The following is a 20675-nucleotide window of genomic DNA, read 5'->3' as shown; positions in this document are numbered from 1 at the left end:
TGGGGCTATACTGACTTCATAGAAGGCGTTTGTTAGTATTCCTTACTTTTTTATTTTATGGAATAGTTTAAGGAGCATTGATGTTAGTTCTTCCTTGAAGGTCTGGTAGAATTCAGCTGTAAGCACATCTGGTCCTGGACTTTTCTTTGTTGAGAGATTCTTTATTTTGCTTTAATCTCATTGCTCATTGTAAATCTGTTTCAGTTATTTATTTATTCATAGTTCAAAATTTTTTAGAACTTTGCCTAGAAATGTATTCATTTCTTTTTGTTTTACAATTTATCGCAATATAAAATTTCAAAATATTCCATAATGATCCTCTTGATTTCACAATTTCTCTTGTAGTGACCTCCCTCCTGTTTTAGCAGTACTGGAGTTTGAACTAACAGTCTTGCACTTGCTAGACAGATGATCTACCCCTCGAGCCATGCCTGTACTCCCTTTTACTTTAGTTGTTTTTCGAATACCATCTTACATTTTTGTCCAGGTGGCCTGGACCATGTGACCTGGACCAGGTGGCCTGGACCTATTTAGGCATCTCATATAGCTGGGATAACAGGCAAACACCATCATGCCCAACTTATTGGCTGAGATGGGTACTCACCAACTATTTTGTGTGTACTAACCTCAAATCACAATCCTCCAGATCTTCACCTCCCCAGTGGTTAGGATTACAGATGTGAGCCAGCATGCCTGGCCTATAGTATGACCTTTTTAATCTCTAATTTTGTTAATATATATCTTCTTTTTCTTTTGGTTAGCTTAGCTAATTGTTGGTCAATCTTGTTTATCTTTACAGAGTATCAACTCTTTGTTGTTTCATTCATTCATTTTGTTGTTTCTTAGCTCATTTATTTAATTTCCTCCTTCATCATTAGTATTTTTTCATGCACTAATTTTGTGTTTGGCCTTTTCTTATTTTTCTAAGAGCTTGCATTATTAGGTTATTTACTTAATATATCTCTGATTTTTAATGTAGAAACTTACAGCTATAATTTTCCCTCTTAGAATAGATTTTTTCTGTATACAGAAGGTATTTTCATTTTCATTTGATTCTAGAAATTTTAAATTTTCCTCCCTGATTTCTTCAAAACCCCAATATCATTCAAAAGCTTATTATTCAATCTCCAAGTATTTGTATAGTTTCTTTGCTACTGATTTCTCATATTAATCCATTATGGTCTGATAAGGTACAAGAAATAATTTGAATTCGGTTTTATTCGTAAAGGCTTGCTTTATGTCCTAAAATGTGATGTATTTGGAGAAAAGTTCCATGGGTTGCTGACAAGAATGTGTATTCCTTATGTGCTGGATGGAAATTTTTTTAAATGTCTATTAAATCCATTTGATCTATAGATCAGTTTAGCTCTGAATTTTCTATATTTTTTTGTCTGGGTTATTATTGATAAGAATGGAGTTTTGAAGTCACTCACTATTATTGTTAACTGAACTTATCTGACCCTCATATCCACTAGTATTTATTTTATAAAATTGGGTGCACCAATGTTTAGTGCATATATATTTACAATCATATATTCCTGATTGATTGCTCTCTTTATTAATAAGCTCTGACCTTCTTTATCTCTTGTGATTATTTTTGGTCTGAATTCCTTCCACACATGATTGTTCCTACATTCAATAGTGCTACATGCTGTTTTGCAGAGCACAGAAGTTTAAAAATATACCCTATTTTATCCAGAAGTTAACTATTAATCCACATATGCTTCATGATCAATAGCTATACACAGCAACTCAATAAATACTGAAGGAGTGGAACACTCTGGGTCTGAGTCCTTTCTCCTTTCTCACATCCCCAGCTTTCCTTCTTGCTTGCAAATTTCATGCAGACTCCAAGTCTTTCTTTTCAGTATGCACTCCATCTCGTTTCTCTCTAGGTCTGCAGCAATTCTTAGATTTGGTCTTTTGACCATGTACCAGAGTTCTTAAATGTTTTGGTCATGCTTATTTATTTTTTTCTTTATTTCTATCTGAATGTAATATAAAAGTAACAAAAAAAAGGGGCAGGGAAACGAAAAGAGAGAAGAAAGATAGGAAAGAAGAAAAGTATATGGGATAAAGGTATAAGAAATAATGGTGAGAGAAAACACCATTAAATAAATACATAGACAAAAATAGTCAAAAAATAGATCAAATCAAAACAAAAAACATCCATCAATATTGTGTTCTGGCCAGGAAGAGGGCTAATTTTCTCTCCAGCTTTGTCTTTTGCAGTTTATTTTGTATGCAGGGGTGGAGGCCAGTTCTCTCTCTGAAGTCCAAACTAGTTAGATAAGAAGGAATTGATTGCAGGCTGCACCCAGTCCTGTCTTCCCTTCGGCGTCCTTTCTAGGCAGTGGGTGCTTTCCACTAATCTCTCCAGTCCTATGTGAGTGTAAGAAGCAGTCAAACCAAAGCTATCTGTGCTGGGCAAGGCACAGGACTCTAGCTGATCCTGTGTGCCCTGACCTCACAGTTCTCTACTCTACCACCCCTGCTCATTTCCACATACAGCTGGTCTCTTTCCTCTTACCAGTGTTTGGACACAGCTCTACCAATGTTTGTCCTTGGCTTCCCAGTGCAGCACAGCTCATAGTTTGCATTTCCCACCTAAGTAGTTCTGTGTTTGTGATTCTGGGTCCATGGCACACCTAGTTTTGTGGGCCCACACAAATTGTTCTGGTGGTTGCTTGCTTAGTCAGTGGCAGGGAAAGCCATTGGAGTTTGGAGATAGGAAAATTCAGGATCTTCTGTTCTCCCCATTAAGGCCCAAGTGAGCAAGCTAAGAAGTGCAAGTGTCCCTGCTTTCACATTTACTTGCTGAGCAGTATGAAGATTCCCCATCTTAAAATTTACTTTTGCACAGTGACAGACCAGGCATCTGCAGGGATTTTGAGGCTTTCTTTTTCTTTTTTTGCTTACAGCAATTAATGGGGGATTCTCCCCCTAACCTACCATTTTGCTTAGTTCTCTATGTTAGGGTCCACTTTTTCTTTCATATGTCTAAAGATCACTATTTCTGGATTTCATCTGCTCTCTGTCTACTGTTTACTGTTTCCCTCCATTGCCTTTCCATGCTACCACTTCTCCCTTGCTCCATATACTTGATGTTTTGTTTCAGATTCATGGAAACAGATAATGTGCTCGCTAACCAAGTTAACATGAGGTCATCAGAGTGCACCGTAACCCAAAATAACTGACGTCTTCATAGAAGTCAGAAATTTGCATATGCATGGAGGGGAATTATGTGAAGACATAAAAGGAAATCACTAGGTAAAGATGGAAATAGAGATTGGAGTTATGCTACTCAAATCAAAGAATGTCTTTGGCTACCTGAAGGTGAAAAGAGCAAGGATCCTTCTCCTAAAGGTTTCATGGTCCTGATGGTAACTAATTTTGGCCATCTATACCCTAGAAATGGGAGACAATAAATTTTTGTTGATCTATGTCACCAAAGACAGTATTTTGTTACAGCAGTCTTAAAAACTGATACCTTAGGTTTAAGACAGAAATATTAAAGAAGAAAACTTGTGGATCAAATTTCCTAATTCATAGAAAGAAGACATCTAAGTGAAAGTCTTCTGAGGCTGGCAAGGAGCTTTGTGAAGAAGCAAGGGGGCCCTACACAAGTAGAGTCTCTGATAAGGGGCCTCTACAGTTTACCCACCTAGGATTAGCTGTGTTCATGAACTGTGAGAAACGGAAACATTCTAGTGTAGCATAGATTGTGCCTCATTTGGCTAAAGCTCACAGTGCTTCAAATCCCACAGGCTGGAGACAGTAGAACAGAGATGACTGCCTAGGCAGGGAGGGGTGCTCACATCAGCCAATTTCAGTCCAGAGTGATTTTAAAAAGAGGCTACTTGTTTTCTACCCTCCTTTTCCAAAGACAGGAACAAAAGTTACCTGAGAGGAAGAGCTGGCAAAGTCTAAAATAACTAATGCTTATAAAGAGGACATGCTGCCATGCAAAGTATTCCACTTTGCATGATATTCCAGTTTGAATGCTATTTCTGGGGCCCAAAGAAAATGTTGGCATATTAGTAGATGTGGAGTGATTGGTAACACAGGATACTGGATCTTAGTGGATGCTTACCTAGAAAAGGCTGGGACCCATGCTCTGTTTTCTACATATTATGGTGTTGGTTATATTTCTCTCTTGTTATAAGTCAGACACTTAGTGACAGACACTCTGTGATTCCATCTTTGTCTTCAAAGCTTATATTAATATTTGACATGGTTATTGTCCATCTATATAGTTGTTCTACCAATATAAATACATTTAGTTAAAGAATGATAAACTCTGGTAAACTTATAGTTGTTTGCTCTAAAGTAACTGTGGAAAATCAAATGAAAAATAGCACTTTTACTGAGAAATTCCTTTACTGAGAAAAGTTATTTTTACTTTGATTATATATTGTGTGCTTCAATATATTTATGAACAATATGTTATCTTAAAGATTTTAAAGACTTATATTGAAATATACAATCATTGATTTGAATTATCTTCTTTAAGATGAATTTCCTGATGTTATGCATACACATCAAAATATTCAGACTTAAATTGACTCAGCTTCATTGAGTTATAGAATATTTCTTTATATTTATATATTATATTTTGTAAGTGTTTTTACCATCAAGCAACATAAAAAGGCTATTCCTGAATATGCATTACACTGATCTCTAAAGAGACAGGTTACCCACTGAGAAAATAAGTAATTACATGATGAGAAAATGTTTCAGAAGTCCAGACCCAGGAGAGATTTTATAAAATTCTACGGGCAATGTGTAGGTAATCTAAAATTTAATCTTCGTACAGAAGTTTATAGGTTTAAGTTTTTAAAGTAATTTATAGGTGAGCAGCTCTCAAAATTTAGAAAAAATATTAGTGAAGTGCAAATAATTGAGTGTGCAAAAGAGTGTCTTTGAACACACTCACGTGTGGTAGATAGGTTACATTTTTTGTGTCTTGGCAAATTCTACCCTCCATGAACTCACTGCTGTCATCTTGGTGCACTTTCATAGTTAATGATGTTTCCATACAGGTTTACCTTCCTCCCTACGATCTAGGATAATGGGAATGTTTTGTCTTTTGTTTAGTTTGGTATGTCTGCCAGTAGGTGGCAGTACCACGTTGAGTGCTGCCAGCAATTTTTTTTTTTCTTCCCCAGGGCTGTTTTCTGATATATGTTGGGTACCATAGAGTGAATCTCAGAACAGGAAGCGGAGGCATAAGCAGAGAGGATTCTGGAAAGGTCTCTTTGTTTTCTTGTCCACAGAGAAAGCAAGAAAAAAATTGTAATTAACTTGCAAACCTTTGTGGTCAAAAATCTGAAGAACTGCAGGGGGAGGCACATTCTATTCTAACCGTCTTGGATGCTAGGCTTTGTTATGCTGTGATCCTAAGGCTCTGTATCAGGTAAGCTGACAAAACATTTAATTATCTTTACTGTAGAATCTATCTTCCAGGTCATTTTTTCTCATTTTAAAATATTCTTGCTGTTATTTTTAACTTAATGTTTAAATGTAAATTATAAGAACCAAAGGCATCATTTGATGTGTAAACTGCTTACTATTCTTTTATCTTTCAAAGAAAATAGAACCGATGTCTAGAAATGGTGATTTACAATACAGACTAGCCATTAATGGTCTTGTGTTTTTGAAACCTGCAGATGCTGATGATTCATTGTATTCAGAGGAAATATGTTGTATTACACTTAAAGCTAGGCTAATGGATTTCATGGCTCTATCCCACCCATTTAAGGTCCAGTGTATCCAGTATTTTTTAAACATAATGTATGGTGAAATTGGAATTATCTTTCTTGTGCTTTAGTCTTTTTTTCAGCAGCTTTTGGAGAGGCCATGTGTACAGGCAGTGATAATATAGAGGTTTTGGTCTGTTTGAAACACATTATATTTTTCTCCAAAACCTATTTTTTCATAAAGGGAGGGAGATCATCAGTAACCATAAAAGATATTTAATCCTCTAATAGTAAGAGGAGCCCCACATGCTTCATAATGTGTTTTTTCTTTATCTTTTAATATATTCATCTTATATTAAGTATGTCTTTTAATTCATTGATTTAATGGTGTTTTATCTTCTTGATGAATTGTCCAATAAGCTATGTAGAGTTCTATTTTTGTGTGTGTGAAAATTTAATGATTGTTTAACATTTTTATTGTTATCATTATTGATCATCAGAGTCATTTGAGACAAAAAGAAAATAATGTACTTTGTCTATAGTCTATATTTTTTGTAGCTACCTTTAAAATATTTTATAGCACAATCATAAGGGCTTCAGTCAGTTTGCAGTCACGTACTTACAATAGAAAATTATTTCTAGAAAATCTGTGATTATTAATTGAAAGACAAATTTTTAAAATTACAAAGCTTTTTTATATATATACAACAGGTAATGCAATGTCGCTTATAAGGACAGAAGAAAAAGGCATAAGTGCTTGTAAGAATTTGTATAGAAATGTTTCATCAACTCATTCCAGTGTGTGCCCTGTAAGAAATAAAGACTGTGATTTCAACCCAGCTTTCCAGTCGTACTAGTCAAAAGGGCTTCAAAAATAGAAGCTGGGAGTCTGAAGTATGATTTCTAGTGATATGGTAAAACATTGACATCTCACTTAGTAATTTACATTAGTAGCAGTAGTACTCTTAAAAACATTTCAAAGTAGTGGTTGCCTCACAGGCAACCAACTACAGGATACAAAGAAAACTGTTTCTTTGGAAAGGGTTCTCAGAAATAAATGCTAATTTACTCAAGTGTATTGTACAGTACACACCATGCTTCTCTACAGGTGACTGGATGTAACTTTGTTCCATGTAAACACCAGAGCTGGTTGATTGAACTGGTTTATATTTATGAATGGCTATTTGTATTCTGGCCCTGAATGTTAGTTGTAAAGATCCCTTAGTTGTTCATCTATACATAAAGTTATGATATGAAAAGCAACTACACACAGAACTCCTCACTTTATAAAATGTGCCCTTTGAAAATGTTTAGAAATGAAATGTCATATGATTAAATGGTATATAAAACAATTTTGAGTATTTTATTCTTTATAAGACTCTAATGGTAGTTTCATTTGTAAGATCAAGAATATTATAATTTGTTCATGTAGCAGAAATAAATATGTTGACCTCTGATCTGGAAGTCTGGGGATGTGCTTCAAGTTCTGTCATCAATGAGTTTTGTAGCCTCAGAAAAGACACAAAGTATCACTGATAATTTCCTGTAAAAGATGAAAATTGGAATGAAAAATATATAAGGACACTGCATTTTTTAAAGTTCTATGATTCTAATTCATCTAGATTTTCTCCAGGTGATTTATCAGTTTAACTATAATCTGATACATCTTTGGCCCTCACTGAGTTATATATCACAATTCATGATGCACTAAACATGAGGAAAGAGAAATAGAGATATTTTAATATCTTGGCTAGTTCCTTTTGTGGTGGACACAAGTAGGGAGCAATATGGAAAAGGGGATAAGGGCAAGAACTTGACTGAATCCTAAAAAAATACTTTTCCTTAAAAAAATACTTAAACTTTCTGAGCCTCTATTACTTCATCTATAAAATAAGAATAATAATTCCTGCTTAAAGGATTATAGGTACAAAATATCTGTTCATTACTTAGAATAAATCCAGAGATATGATGATTGTCTCCTTCCTCTCTGTCTGAGGCTCCAAACACTCACTGAAAGGAATGTGTATCACTGTTATTATTGGTGATAAAAATACCTTCCATTACAACAGGAAGGATAAGATGAAACCACCAAGAAATTCTGTAGCTGAACAATGAGTAATTCTCCTCCTGGAAGTGGGCCCTTGCTGAACAACAGCACAACAAATGTGTTACCAATAATAATGCCAATTAATAGAGACATCCTGGGCACTTTCTGTAAAGTTTCATAGAACTGTCAAAATATCTTCTAGAAGATAGTTCTTCTGCCCAATGATATTATGGACTCCACATCTATGACTTTTTCTTTTTAACAAAATAGAAGCAGGTGGCTTTATTTCAACGTGCCTTAATAGGACATACTTTTTAGAGAAAAGGCTTCTGGGAAGAGTCACAGAGACAATCTAGTTTTCATCAAAAATCACATTTAAAGCTGAACATGTGGCTCAAATGGTAGAGCACCTGCCTAGCAAGTAGGAAGCCCTGAGTACAAACCCTAGTACTGAAAAGATTCACATTTAAATACCAAATAATTTCTACTATGATCACCAGATTACAAAGCCTGGATCTCAGAAATGGCTTTGCTATGTCTATTGCTTAAATCCTATTAATGGTATCCTAAAAGGTGGGAAGGCAAATTGTATCTGATGAAATTGTTAACATTCTGCAAAGTCCCTGCTTCCCTCCAAAGGTTTTCTCTAAGTGCAGCTTTGTGGTCTTGACAGCTGTGTGCTACTGGGATCTTTGGAAGCTAGAGCTGTGTGACCTTTCAGCACCCCAGGCCTCCTAATCCTTCCCTTCAACCACCCTGGGCCTCTTTAAACTGACTCAAGTAACTAGGCTGTCATCTTCATCTTCATGGCAGCCAGGATGACTTAATGGACTCATGGTTAGACAGATCGGAGATGGCTGAGAGCTTGGGAGGTTTAAAAATACAAGAGTAAGGTTTCTCAATTAGACAAATGCTGTGCTGGAAATTTGCTGCTAGTCATTTCACAGCTAAGATCACTCCCAGCTCTTGTAAGCCCTTATTTTTAGGGTTGAAGTTAACCGAAGCCATCCTTAAGTATAAGCATATATACTAAGATATATGCATATATACTAATATATATACTAAGATATATTCTTTCCACCAAAGAATGAATGTGTGACTAGATTACGAATTTTTTTTTGCATGACCGACTGAACAAGTTACTTTTCTTACTATCATTCATGTATAAAAACATTGTGTACTCACTGAAGTTATGGAATTAATGTTTCACTTGTCATCTAAAATATATTATTCATTTCTTTCCATCTTAATATCGAAGATTGTTTTACTAGTTTTCCAAAACAACGATGGTTTACCTGCCTACTCCTTGAATATAATTTAAGATATTATTAGTTCATTTCTTTATTTTTAGGTTCATTCTGCTGTTTTGATTAATTCTAAATTACTTTTTCTTCCATTTGAATTTTACTCCATAAACAATGTTCATGGAAAACCAATATGCAATGTGACATCCGAACTCCTGCTTCTTGAGGTAGATCACCCTTTGAGGTGGTTACAGAATTTGGGAAGGAAAAGAGCCAAATTCTTTGTCTTTAAGATCATACATTTATTTTTGATCTGGAGGTTATTTTTGTAGTTGAGGTTTTACCTGACAATATTTTTCACTATGGGGTAGAGTTAACACTTTCTTTAGTTACACTTTTATAGGATATAGTAAGTTGTAGACTGTAATTTCAGAGTAGAATAGTGCTAGTTTTCATTTATTTAATAATAAAGCAATAAAATCTTTCTGTCTTACTAAGTAAAGACAAACTTTGTTCTATGAACTGTCAGACAGGTCCCAGGTCTTTGATTATCTCAAATTTTAATTTATAGATAAATAAATAGTCACAATAGAAGATTTCGCTAAAATTAATGTAAGTACTTACTCAACTGGATGCCATAAGCTTTAAAATACCAGGTATTGATCAATTGACTTTCTGTATCCCATCTCTTGCTTCTCTGGATTTGAAGTGATAAAGAACCTTATAGAAAAAATTTTAAAAATTTAGCCGAAGATATCTGAATAAAGAACAACTGCAAAGTGACTTTTGAGCAGACTGATGACATTAAGATACAGTGCATAGTCATAGTCTAGGAAGTAGTTGTATAAGGGAATTTTTAGGGATTGTTTAAGTTCAAGGAAACTTTTAAAAGCCTGGGGTTATTTTTATAATAATTTAATTAGGCATTCATCTTTTTTGAGGCTGCATATAGGAAGCTCTTCATGTGATTAAGCTCTGTGCTGCAGCAAAGTAAGAGAAAAGATGGCCCCTGAATTATTAAAGAGTGGTTTAATATTGTTTTTTTCAATGGGTAGATTCAAAGATGGGAAATCACTCTTTAAATAACTGGTCATTTTCTGCCAAGAAGTTCCCTTTGGGGAATTTTAATCTCCTGATAGTCAGACTATACTTTATTCTTGTGTTGTACAGGACATTTTGTACTTTTTTTCCTCCAGGAGTTTGTACTAGCATAATAAGTCACAATTCTTATTGCTAAGAAGTGACATTGTGCTTCTGAACTAGAACACCAATGTATTCTTGCAAAGGCTTATAGGGAAACACTTTGTGGGCTTCAACTCTGGTCACTTGTTTATTAGTGTCTCTGTTTCCTTGGTGTTTCCGCCTGTGACATTTACTTTTCTTAAGTTATTTTTGTTCCACCTAATAAAATATGTCCTAAAGTATTCTGGGCATGTTCTTTTCATGGAAACTGTGGTTGGAAATGACCTTGGAAAATAAATTCTACAGAAAACAATTTCAAACTCTTATACTGGCAAAGCAGGTTAGAAAAATGAGTGAAGCCATTCATCCAAGACTGAGGGGCTAGAAAGCTGACACACACCCCTCCTAAAGGGGGAAGCTCCCTCTCAAGTCCAAGTGATTGTCTAATCAGATGATTTCTCTGAAGACACTGAAAAATTCAGATTTTTAGTGGAAGTCATTGTTGCTAAATGCTGTCATGTATTCCAATTTACTTACAATACTGGAGAGATCCAATACAACACACCTATAGGCAACATCTAGCCAAGGGATGGTCAGTTTCTTTTTATTTACTATTGCCAATTCAATCAGTGTTTTTGCTAGTGAGGGAAAGTAAACCTCACAGAGAGGAAAACATCTGACCATATTTAGAGACACACTGATCACACTGATACTCAGATTTCTTATTCTTACCCACTACTCTAATCTCAACCTACTCTCCCCATTTCTTTTACTTCAAGCCCCTGAGTAGCCCATGCACTGTCTCCTGGATTTCTTTTTTCTCTGCTAATATTTATATCACCACAGCACTTTAATTAGCATCATAGATCTTTTTTGTCTTTTTATTGCTATGCTGACTTGCTGTTGAGATCTGGTTCCTGATGTCCTTGCTGTTGCTATATAATACACTCACTTCTGCTCTGCTCCAGCTGTGCAGCTGAAAAATATTATTGACAGGATATTTGCATGTCCTTGAGTGCTATATAATCTACAAGTTCTGTGGACATAGTCAATAATTATTACAAAACTAAAGTTATTTTTTTGTGCGTGATACTAGGGATTGAACTCAGTGCCTAATACATGTTAGATCAGTGCTCTACCACTGATATTCATCTCCAGCCCAGTAAATCCTTTCTTAATATTGGTTTTCAACAGTTATGTTAAGTTCTATCAACCTTTATTTTACATTATAGTATACAATGCATGTATACTTTTAAATTAGCATCTGAAGAAAAGGAAAAAATATAACTCAGAATCATATTTTCTCTTTCACAAAACTTGTATAATACTGAATAAGAATACAGATCAAATACATACAGTGAAATTGAGAACTTCTTGGCCAGTGAATGAAAGGTCAGAAAGAAAAAGCAAAATGAGAATAGAAAAAAAAAAGTATGTTTGTAAAACCTCACTAGTCAAAATGACAGGATAAAAAAAAATAGCTGAAAGGAAAAAGATACACAAATGTGCTGAGAACACAGAGGGACAGTGTCCCAAGCTTATTCAGAGTGGCTCACAGCTGCAGATGCACGTGAGAACCACTTGGGAAGCTGAACAAAGAGCAATGCTTGCTTCCACCTTTGGCCAATTCAATTAGATTCTCTGGAGCTGAGACTGGGTACCCGTGTTTGTTTAGAAGCTGTGCAAATAAAGTTCAAATATGCAGCCAGGTTTGAGAACCTCCAGTTGGAAGAAGGAGAGAAAAATAAGGTAAGCCAATGAAAATGTAGCTAGAGAAGTGAAGGGAAGTTGACAAAGGGCTTTCAAAGTAATTTGAAAATGCTAATGACTGGTCATGTATTAAGACAGTACGAGTACTTAATAACAAAAATGCACTCATCTCCATCCCTATATTGTATGTTCTCCCTCATATGCGGACATTAGATCAAGGGCAAACACAACAAGGTGATTGAACTTTGATCACAAGAAAAGAGCGAGAGCGCACAAGGGAGATATGAGAGGTAAGACACCTAAAAATTTAGCTAGCATTCATTGCCCTCAACACAGAAAAACTAAAGCAGATACCTTAAAAGCAACTGAGGCCAATAGGAGAAGGGACCAGGAACTAGAGAAAAGGTTAGACCAAAAAAAATTAACCTAGAAGGTAACACACATGCACAGGAAATCAATGTGAGTCAACTCCCTGTATAGCTATCCTTATCTCAACCAGCAAAACCCCTTGTTCCTTCCTATTATTGCTTATACTCTCTCTTCAACAAAATTAGAGATAAGAGCAAAATAGTTTCTGCCGGGTATCGAGGCCGTGGCGGGGGAGTGGGGGGGGACGGGGTGGGTGGTAAGGGAGGGGGTTGGGGCAGGGGGGAGAAATGACCCAAGCATTGTATGCACATATGAATAATAGAAAAATGTTTTAAAAAAGAAAATAATAGAAGTGAACAAGTTGGTACTCAGTCTATGTATTTAGGCAGTTTTGTATTTCAAATGTTAATTTCTTAGCCCTAACTCTGTTTAAAAGTTGATCCAGGTGCTGGTTGTGGTATACTTTGCAAAGTAACCATACAAATAATTATCCACATTTAGAAGTATCAGTAATCTTTAATTGTTACAACCAGAGATTCACCCTCCTTTTTATTCTGTATTATCTAAGTTGCTGTCTTGAGAATTAAGTCTTAAATCATCAAATAAGTGTGAGGCTATTGAAAATCCAGGTCATCCAGCTGGAAACAAAACACTTTGATTTTCAATATTTTGAAATTACCATTCATGGAAGATTTAGAAGAAAGGCAGGTTCTGTAAGCCAACAAATTTTTAAAATCAAAATGTGTTTTAAAATGTATTTGCAGAGAATGATATTTCTGAGAAGGAAATGAATTAACCTAATAGCTAAGTTGAATTAATAATTAATTGCATTTCTTAAAAGAGATTCCATTCCTAAGATGAGTCAGCTTTTTCAGCTTGTTAAGGGACATTTCCTTAGTTGCTTTCCAGTGTTGGTTTCCCACAGTCCTTTCCACAATCAAGGAGGTGACCATGGTAGCTATTAATAAACCAATCTTTTATGTCCTTCAGAGCATATTATATCCTGAAGACTTTCCTCTAGAGGATCATCATTTAATACAGTTGTTTAACAAGGCTTTCTTCATCCTCTCTAATATTATGTCAACCTGGTCAGTAAAATGATTATTATAGAAACTATTTGTTAAATTTCAAAATAAGAGTATGCATATTTTGAAGGAAGTAACTGGGGCTTCTGTGGTAAACAGAAGGAATACAATGTCATGTTCAAAGCCAGGCTTATGAAAAATGTCTGTCATATATTGTGTGGTTCTCACACTGGGATTGGGTCACTTACTTAAAAATTACATCTTCCTATTATACACATAATATTTGGGCAGTAAGATGTGATTAAGAATAAACACCAGAAGATGGATCAACTAAAACTACTCAGTCAGTGTAGAGTGAATAACTTATCATTACTATAACTATTCTGCCTTACCAACATGGTGAACAATGGAAGAATTAATTTGATTCTTTTGGGGAAAGCATTTCAACTTCTCTTTCAAAATCATTTGGTACATTTTGAAAGAGAAAGGATAATGCTTAAGAATCAATGAAAAGTAGCAGAGCATAGCCAGGTATGATGCAGATCTTCAGGCAAAGTAACACAAAGAGTTAAGGTACACCACCAGAAAATACTGATCTAGCTCTAATGCATTTATAAAATATGATTTTTTGACTCAGTGCCTTAAAATTATCATGAGTCATTGTAAGACCTATTTCTTTTAAATACCCAATTAAATGTACTGTAGTAGTGCTAGGTTTCAGACAATACTCTATAAGATCAATTTAATCAGAAAATAATACTTTGTTCAATAATCCACATATCTCAAGAAAGCAAAATTTGAAAATTTTATGCATACAAAATATTTTCTTCTTATTCTCTTAATTTCTTTCTGAGTAAAAATTTTGAAGACTAAATATTTAAAACTTAAAAAGATACTTGAAAAATGAAAAATTATCAGCAGCAGATCCTGATGAGGAGTGGATACTGGTGGAAGGAGGGAGAAGGAGAGGGAAGAAATAAGGTTGATGTACTTTATATACTTGTATGGTATATAAATGTTGAGATCATTTTAAATAGGGGAGAGTGAGTATAGGAGAATGATGGAGGGATAAATCTAACCAAGTCACATTGTAAGCATATATGGAAATGTGACAACTAACCACCCTATGCAACTAATACATGTGAATAAAAATGCTTTAAAAAAGCATAGAAAGGTCACTTGATGTGAGAACTCTGTACTTTCCAATCAACTTTCCTGCAAACCTGAAACAGAACTAAAAAAAATCTATTAATTTTTTAAATGTGTGTGGTAGCAGTCACTTGAAGAATGATTGATTTCAGCAACCAATTTTGCACAAGTAGTTTTACCATCATCTTGAGTCACCCATGTCCTTGAGGAGACACCAGACACATGGTAAAACATCTATTGTCCCTATCATCTTCCCCCTTCAGTTATTTTTAGGGTTCTCCTCAGAATTGCTCCCTCTCTAGCCAGTTTCTTACTTACTACATCCTCTATCGTTGGAAGAATGAAGACAGACAAACCACGCCAATCTTGGCTCTCATTTGTAGAACAGTCGCTGTCTAAAATAAAATTTCTCATCGCATGTAATTTTGTCTTACCTGTGGCATTCTGGCTCCTTTGACCTCAAAAGAATTGAGCCCCAAACAGCATCCCTCCTGCCTTCATGTGCAGAGACCTTCTACTCTGTGTTCCCTGCTGCAGTAAGTGTCATCATCCACACCTAAATCAGGACAGTGCATGCAGTCCCTTGCTCTATTTTGGTGCCAGTGATATGCTTAGTGACTGAAGGAAAAACACAGACTCATGGGTCCTGAATTCAGATTCTAGTAAGACATTTTTTCATCTTTTCTCTGTCTCAAAAGGCTTTGTTTTAAGGGGATCTAACCAAGTGACTGGTCACATCGCACTGAAAACTAGGCTTAAAGTTTATAGGATTTAAAAAAAAAACCTCAATTTGTATAGTTCCTTAGATGAAGAGATTTTTGATATTACTATTCTATAAAGAAATCATGTATATAGAATTTAATATATATATAGCTAGAAAGGATTTAAGGGGTAGTTCTTTCCAGCAACTAGTCTTCAAAGAATGCTCCAAAAAGGGATTTATTATTTACATTGAAACCAGTTTAAATTTGAACTAGAGAGCACCTGTTTTTCTCTCTTTCTTTCCCCCGCTCTCTCTTATGTTTCTTTGATAAATCTTGTTTTTAAAATGCCTGGGAGAGGAAATTTTTTTAATATGTTACACTGTCCTCTATGGCACCATCTGAAGGTGACCTGACTACAGCATTGTAACTATCTATTCATAGAAACATTCTCATGCAGTTGGTTTGGGCTGATGAAGAATCACATGAAGGATGAAATTCAGAAACTCCTCAATCATCCTGTGCTCCAATGCAGTTTTCCACTTGCCATGATCTAAAAGTAATGATTAAAATGTTTCTGCTCCAGGGTAGATGAATTCTAATTCTTGTATTATAAAACTCAAACAAGTGTAGATAACATGTGGCATAGTCAACACCGCCATCTCGAAGTTGTACCTTAACATCCCAGTTCTAAATTTCCCTCAGGTTGCCAAGTGAAAAAGGCAATCGTCTCTCAACACTCAGTTGTGAAAACAGTGTGCTGTCATTTTGATGGCAGTCAGTAAACAGTCTGTGTTTGCCTGGAAAGAAACTGCCTAAAGCACACAATACCAGCAAGCAGTAGTAGAAATGTGGCTGAGAGCAATTCTTAGCGCTCTCAATACAGCAGGTATGGAGGACTGGCTATTAGTCCATGAGTGCTATTTGCTTTCTAGTTGCCATGTTGCTATTTTACTGCAAACTGGAAAGCTTCCCGTAATTGTGTTATATTCAAATTTAAATCAGGTTTTTGCTTCATTGCACACACACACACACACACACACACACACACACACAGAATGTTTGCTTAAGGCAGAATAGAATTTTTCACTGTACTATTTCTTCATCTAAAATCCTATGACCCAAGGGCAAAAGCAACAATCTGACTAAAAAAAATAAAAAAACTGGATCCAGAGAGAGCCCCACCCTATAACAACATATTGGAATAGGAAATTTCTCTTTCCAAAATCACGCATCTATTCTTGAGTTTGATCACCTGTAGGAGGGTATTGGAGAAGAGGAAAGATATATATGAGGCAAGTATAGTCCAATAAAAATATAATGAGATAATTATTCCAGACACTAACATCAAAAATAGAAAAAAGGGAAAATAATTTTATTAATTATATATTTTATTTGAGATGATATGCCTAAAACAGTAGCAGTTCAAAATCTGACACCTAGCCAAATTTCCAGTGCTTAGTTCTTACATGTAATCAGTCAGTAATACAGTGAACAGAACATTGGTAGAATTTGCTTTAGGCGATTATGTTTAACAGATGTTTAATAATATCCTACTTACAAGCAAAAAGGCACCTTCTCAATAACAACAGAAGACAATAATGCAATTGTACAAATTTTAAAGACAATATATATGTGCGTTGAGAGTTCAGAAAAAGGCAAACATCACTTCTGACTTGGAGCTAGTATTTGATGAGGCTTGGACTGCAGGTAGGATACTAATAGGTAATAATTGCTGGTGAATGGCATAACAAGCAGAGGGAAATTTTTAAATAGCAGAGGCCAGAGGTGAGGGACTTTCAGGGAATGGCAAATAGATCGGCTCTAGTAGAGAATGGCATATGCACAGAGTATGCAAGATGAAGCTGCAGGAGTAGATTGGTAAAATGTTTTTAGAGAAACTTTGGTTACTTTTTCTTAAGAAAAAAAGTCATTGGACTTGGTGCCAATATTTACTAGTCATGTGGATGTAGACAAGTTACTCATCTTCTTTGAACTGATAATTTTCTTATCTGCAAAATTTATCTTACATGGTGGTTGTGAATATTACATGAACCAAATGGTACCTGGCATATAGCAAGCACTTAAACAATGTTCTCTATTACCATTTTTATTGCTTTTCTAAGATATTTTGGGTTGGAAAATACTTTCAGTGAAGCATTCAGAACTAGATTCACTTCATTTTGAAGAGAGTCTAGTTAACTTAGAATATTATATAATTATCTTTGAGGTAATCAGAATTTTGATGTAGATTAAATAGGACTGCATAATTAGAACACATTAGACATATAGAGAATTTGGCTTTGTTGTTACATTGAGTCCTTTGTGTTTTATCATCCTAATGGCTATGTAATACAAAACTAATTTATCTTATTTATTTAACAATCTTCTATTACTGGACATTTCAGTTTTTTCTAGATGTTGTTAGAAATTAATGAAATGTTTCCATTAATAGAATACATGACTTTCAAAAATCTGAAAAATAAAACCATTAATTTTTTTGAGATAACAAGATAAAATAATTTAGTAATTAAAAAATATCTGTCCAGCACCTACTATGTGCCACGCACTGTTCTAGGCACATTGGATTCATGGTGAACAAAACAGGTCCCAGAAGGCAAATATTCTAGCCCTGTGAGGCTTACGTGTGACTCAGGAGAGCCAGGACATGAAAAATAGCCACTACAAGTTAGTTATATAGTATACAATAAGATCACAGATGCTTTGGGCATAGTAGAGCAAGGTGGGTGATTGGAGAGAAAGTATGAGCAAGTCTCTTTCAGAAGGTACACTTTGAGGCTGAAGCAGGAGGATCACAAGTTTGAGGCCAGTCTGCGCTTCATAGGGAGATGCTGGCTTGGAGGAGATAAATTTCAACCAATACTTGAAGGACATGAATGAGTTGGTCATTCAGCTTACTAGAGAAAAAGTGTTCCAGGGAGAAGAAACAGTCTGTGTATGCTTCCAGGTACAAAGGACAGTCAGAAGCTACTTTGCAGGCAACTGTAAGGACTTCTGATTTTTGTCTAGGAAGTTACTGGTGTCTTCTGTGCAGGAGAAGGACATGATTTAATTTCTTTTCTCCCAAGATCACTCACTGATTGGTGTGATGGAAATAGACTATATGAGCATCAGGCTGGAAGCAGGGACACAGAAAACTTTTGCAGGTCTGTGAGCTACTGCCATAAATCATTTCAAGACTCCAAGTTTAGAGGAATTACATCACAGGACATTAAATGAATGAGTAAATGAGACAGAGGAAGCTATCTATGATTGTCATTTTTGAGAAACCATTAAAATGAGAACCTTATTATTGATATATGTGTTTTTAACTTTAAAAAAGTAAAATTTGAGGGTTTTATAAGTGCAGATTAGTTGTATAAAATAATGAGTGTGGTTCTGACATTTTTATATATGTATATAATATACTTTAATCATATCTGCCTTTTATTCCCCTCTCTTGCCTTCCCCTCCACTCCCCTTCATCCACTTGCTCTTCTCTTATAGTCCCCTACTACTTTCCTATCTTTTTCTTTATTCCTTAGATTCCACAAATGAGAGAAAACATGGGATTCTATAGGCTAGTCATTATCCAAGTGTGGTTCTGAGCCAGCAGCATTAGCATCAGTTGTGCACTTGCTGGAAATGCAAAGCTGTGCCCCACCCATATTTACAGCATCAGCAACTTTGGGGTGAGGTCAGGAAAACAGAATTTTAACAAGAAGCCCTCTAGGTGATTCTAATGGTAAATTTTAAGAGCCAGTGCTATAAACTAGATTAGTGAAACTGGATGGCCCAAAGATCCTTTCTAATTTGAAGCTATTATGTTTCCAAGTTTGATACTTAATATTTTAATTATAAAATTAAGGATAGTTCTTGAGAGAAATGATTTATTTATAAGAAGTATAGACTCATGCTTAAGAATGAGTAAATCTTTTAACTCAAATACACTCACAGGGATTTGATTTTATTTATTATATCTCCCCTCTTTGAAAAATTAATATTAACTGATATAATCTTTTTCAGATTCTTATTTGGAAGGTTGACAAGGAAAATGAAAAAAGTTATGATAAACATATTAAAGATTATGAGTTAATGAAGTTAGTCTTTTAGAATGTATACTTAGTTCTGAGCCTCCTGAGTGCAATATTTTTTGAAAGTATAGGTAGAAATGGATTTTATACAACCCAAAGAAGTCTCACAGTTGAAGTTAACAAATTTGCTTCAAGGAGAATCACTAAAGGACACTAAGAGATGACTGTATAATTTGTTTCCTAGACAACATCTGGTACTTGGAATGCTATCTTGGTGATTGGGCCTTTTAAAGTTACCTTCTTGATAAAGATCTCAAGTCTTAAAACTAAATGAGATGTAGTGGGTAGGCCTGTCACCTGATCCAGAAATCAACAAAGATTGTCCCTTCCACATAGCAAACACTGTCATGGACGCACCAGAAAAGCCTCTGACTTCTTCAGTGAGCAGCTTTGGATCTGCCTCCATCCTCACACAAAGTGCTGAGGAGACAGTTGTACAGTCTACTGCCTGACAAATGGATTTGATCTGAAAAGTTCTGAAGCAGGTGTATCATATTGTCAGCATAAAGGAAGACAAAATGTGTTGAAAGAAAATAACATGAATGTCAAAAATAAGAGTAAACTAAAGCAACAAAACTATGCTAAAATCAATGGAGATGTAGTAAAACAAAATTTAAAAAGCACTGGGAACTAGAATATCTTAAAAGATAAATTGTCAGGATAAATGAAAATTATACAAATGGAATTATGGAATTATAATTAAGTCGACTAATTGCTAGAAAATTTAGGTGTTTTGATATTAGTGATACTGTTTATTAACAATAACTATGAAACTTATAATGGGTTAAGTAAAACAAAATTACAGAAATTTTGTCCAAAGTTTCTGAAAGTACTGCTGACATCACTGATCCTTTTCAAGAAAAATATTTCATCATGCTTTCTTAGCTACTGCTTCTTCATTTGTGGAATTAAGAATTTCCACTAGCCAGGCACTGGTGGCTCTCGCCTACAATCCTAGTTACTCAGGGAGCAGCGATCAGGAGGATAGCAATATGGGCAGCCCAGGCAAATAGTCATGAGACCCTATCTTGAAAAAACCCATGACAAAAATAGGCTGATAGAGTGACTCAAGGTAAGGTACTGAGTTCAAACCCTACTACAACAAAAAAAAAATTTCCACTAGATTTCCAAAGTGGGGAAATTCCCAAAAGATCATCTCCCAGGAAGGCTAATAATTTTGGGAGGCTCTCTGAGTTCAACACACATCTTAGGTCATCTGAAAACAGTTTCTGAACCATCTTATCACCCTCTAAATGAAATTCATGGAGTTTAATTTTAGCCAATAGCAGAAGACTTATTTGATTAAACCTTGTATGAGTCTTTGCAAAATTAAATTTAAGATACCTATTGAATATTACTGATTGTCCCTTATGATATGTGTTAAGCATACTCCTCTCTTCAGTTTAGTTTTTGGAATAAGCTTGTCTTTTTACACACAATTTTTTTTTATTATTC

General features: G+C 35.1%; 1 protein-coding gene and 1 long non-coding RNA gene across 9 annotated transcripts in view; one reads left to right on the top strand and one right to left on the bottom strand.

Moving 5' to 3' along the window:
• Positions 1–5172: 5172 nt before the first annotated feature.
• The window catches only part of Scn3a (sodium voltage-gated channel alpha subunit 3), a 105149-nt gene continuing 89646 nt past the window's right edge, over positions 5173–20675 (top strand). For 4 of the 8 annotated variants that reach the window (XM_074070989.1, XM_074070996.1, XM_074070993.1 and 1 more), the window contains exon 1: positions 5173–5416. The gene's annotated coding sequence lies outside the window, so the exon portion shown is untranslated. Of the gene's footprint in view, positions 5417–11540; positions 12173–20675 lie in introns of those variants that run through there. The other 4 variants (XM_074070995.1, XM_074070992.1, XM_074070987.1 and 1 more) reach the window with 2 other exon arrangements.
• LOC141422580 (uncharacterized) lies at positions 7091–14991 on the bottom strand. The gene is made up of 3 exons (XR_012447226.1): positions 14860–14991; positions 9615–9710; positions 7091–7242 (listed from the first exon to the last, which is right to left on the bottom strand). It is a non-coding gene; the product is annotated as an uncharacterized lncRNA (long non-coding RNA).

Source organism: Castor canadensis, chromosome 4 (genome assembly GCF_047511655.1).
Source record: "Castor canadensis chromosome 4, mCasCan1.hap1v2, whole genome shotgun sequence".
NCBI classification, from domain to species: domain Eukaryota; kingdom Metazoa; phylum Chordata; class Mammalia; order Rodentia; family Castoridae; genus Castor; species Castor canadensis.
The sequence above is the reverse complement of the archived record's forward strand: the minus strand, read 5'-3'. Positions and strand labels throughout refer to the sequence as shown.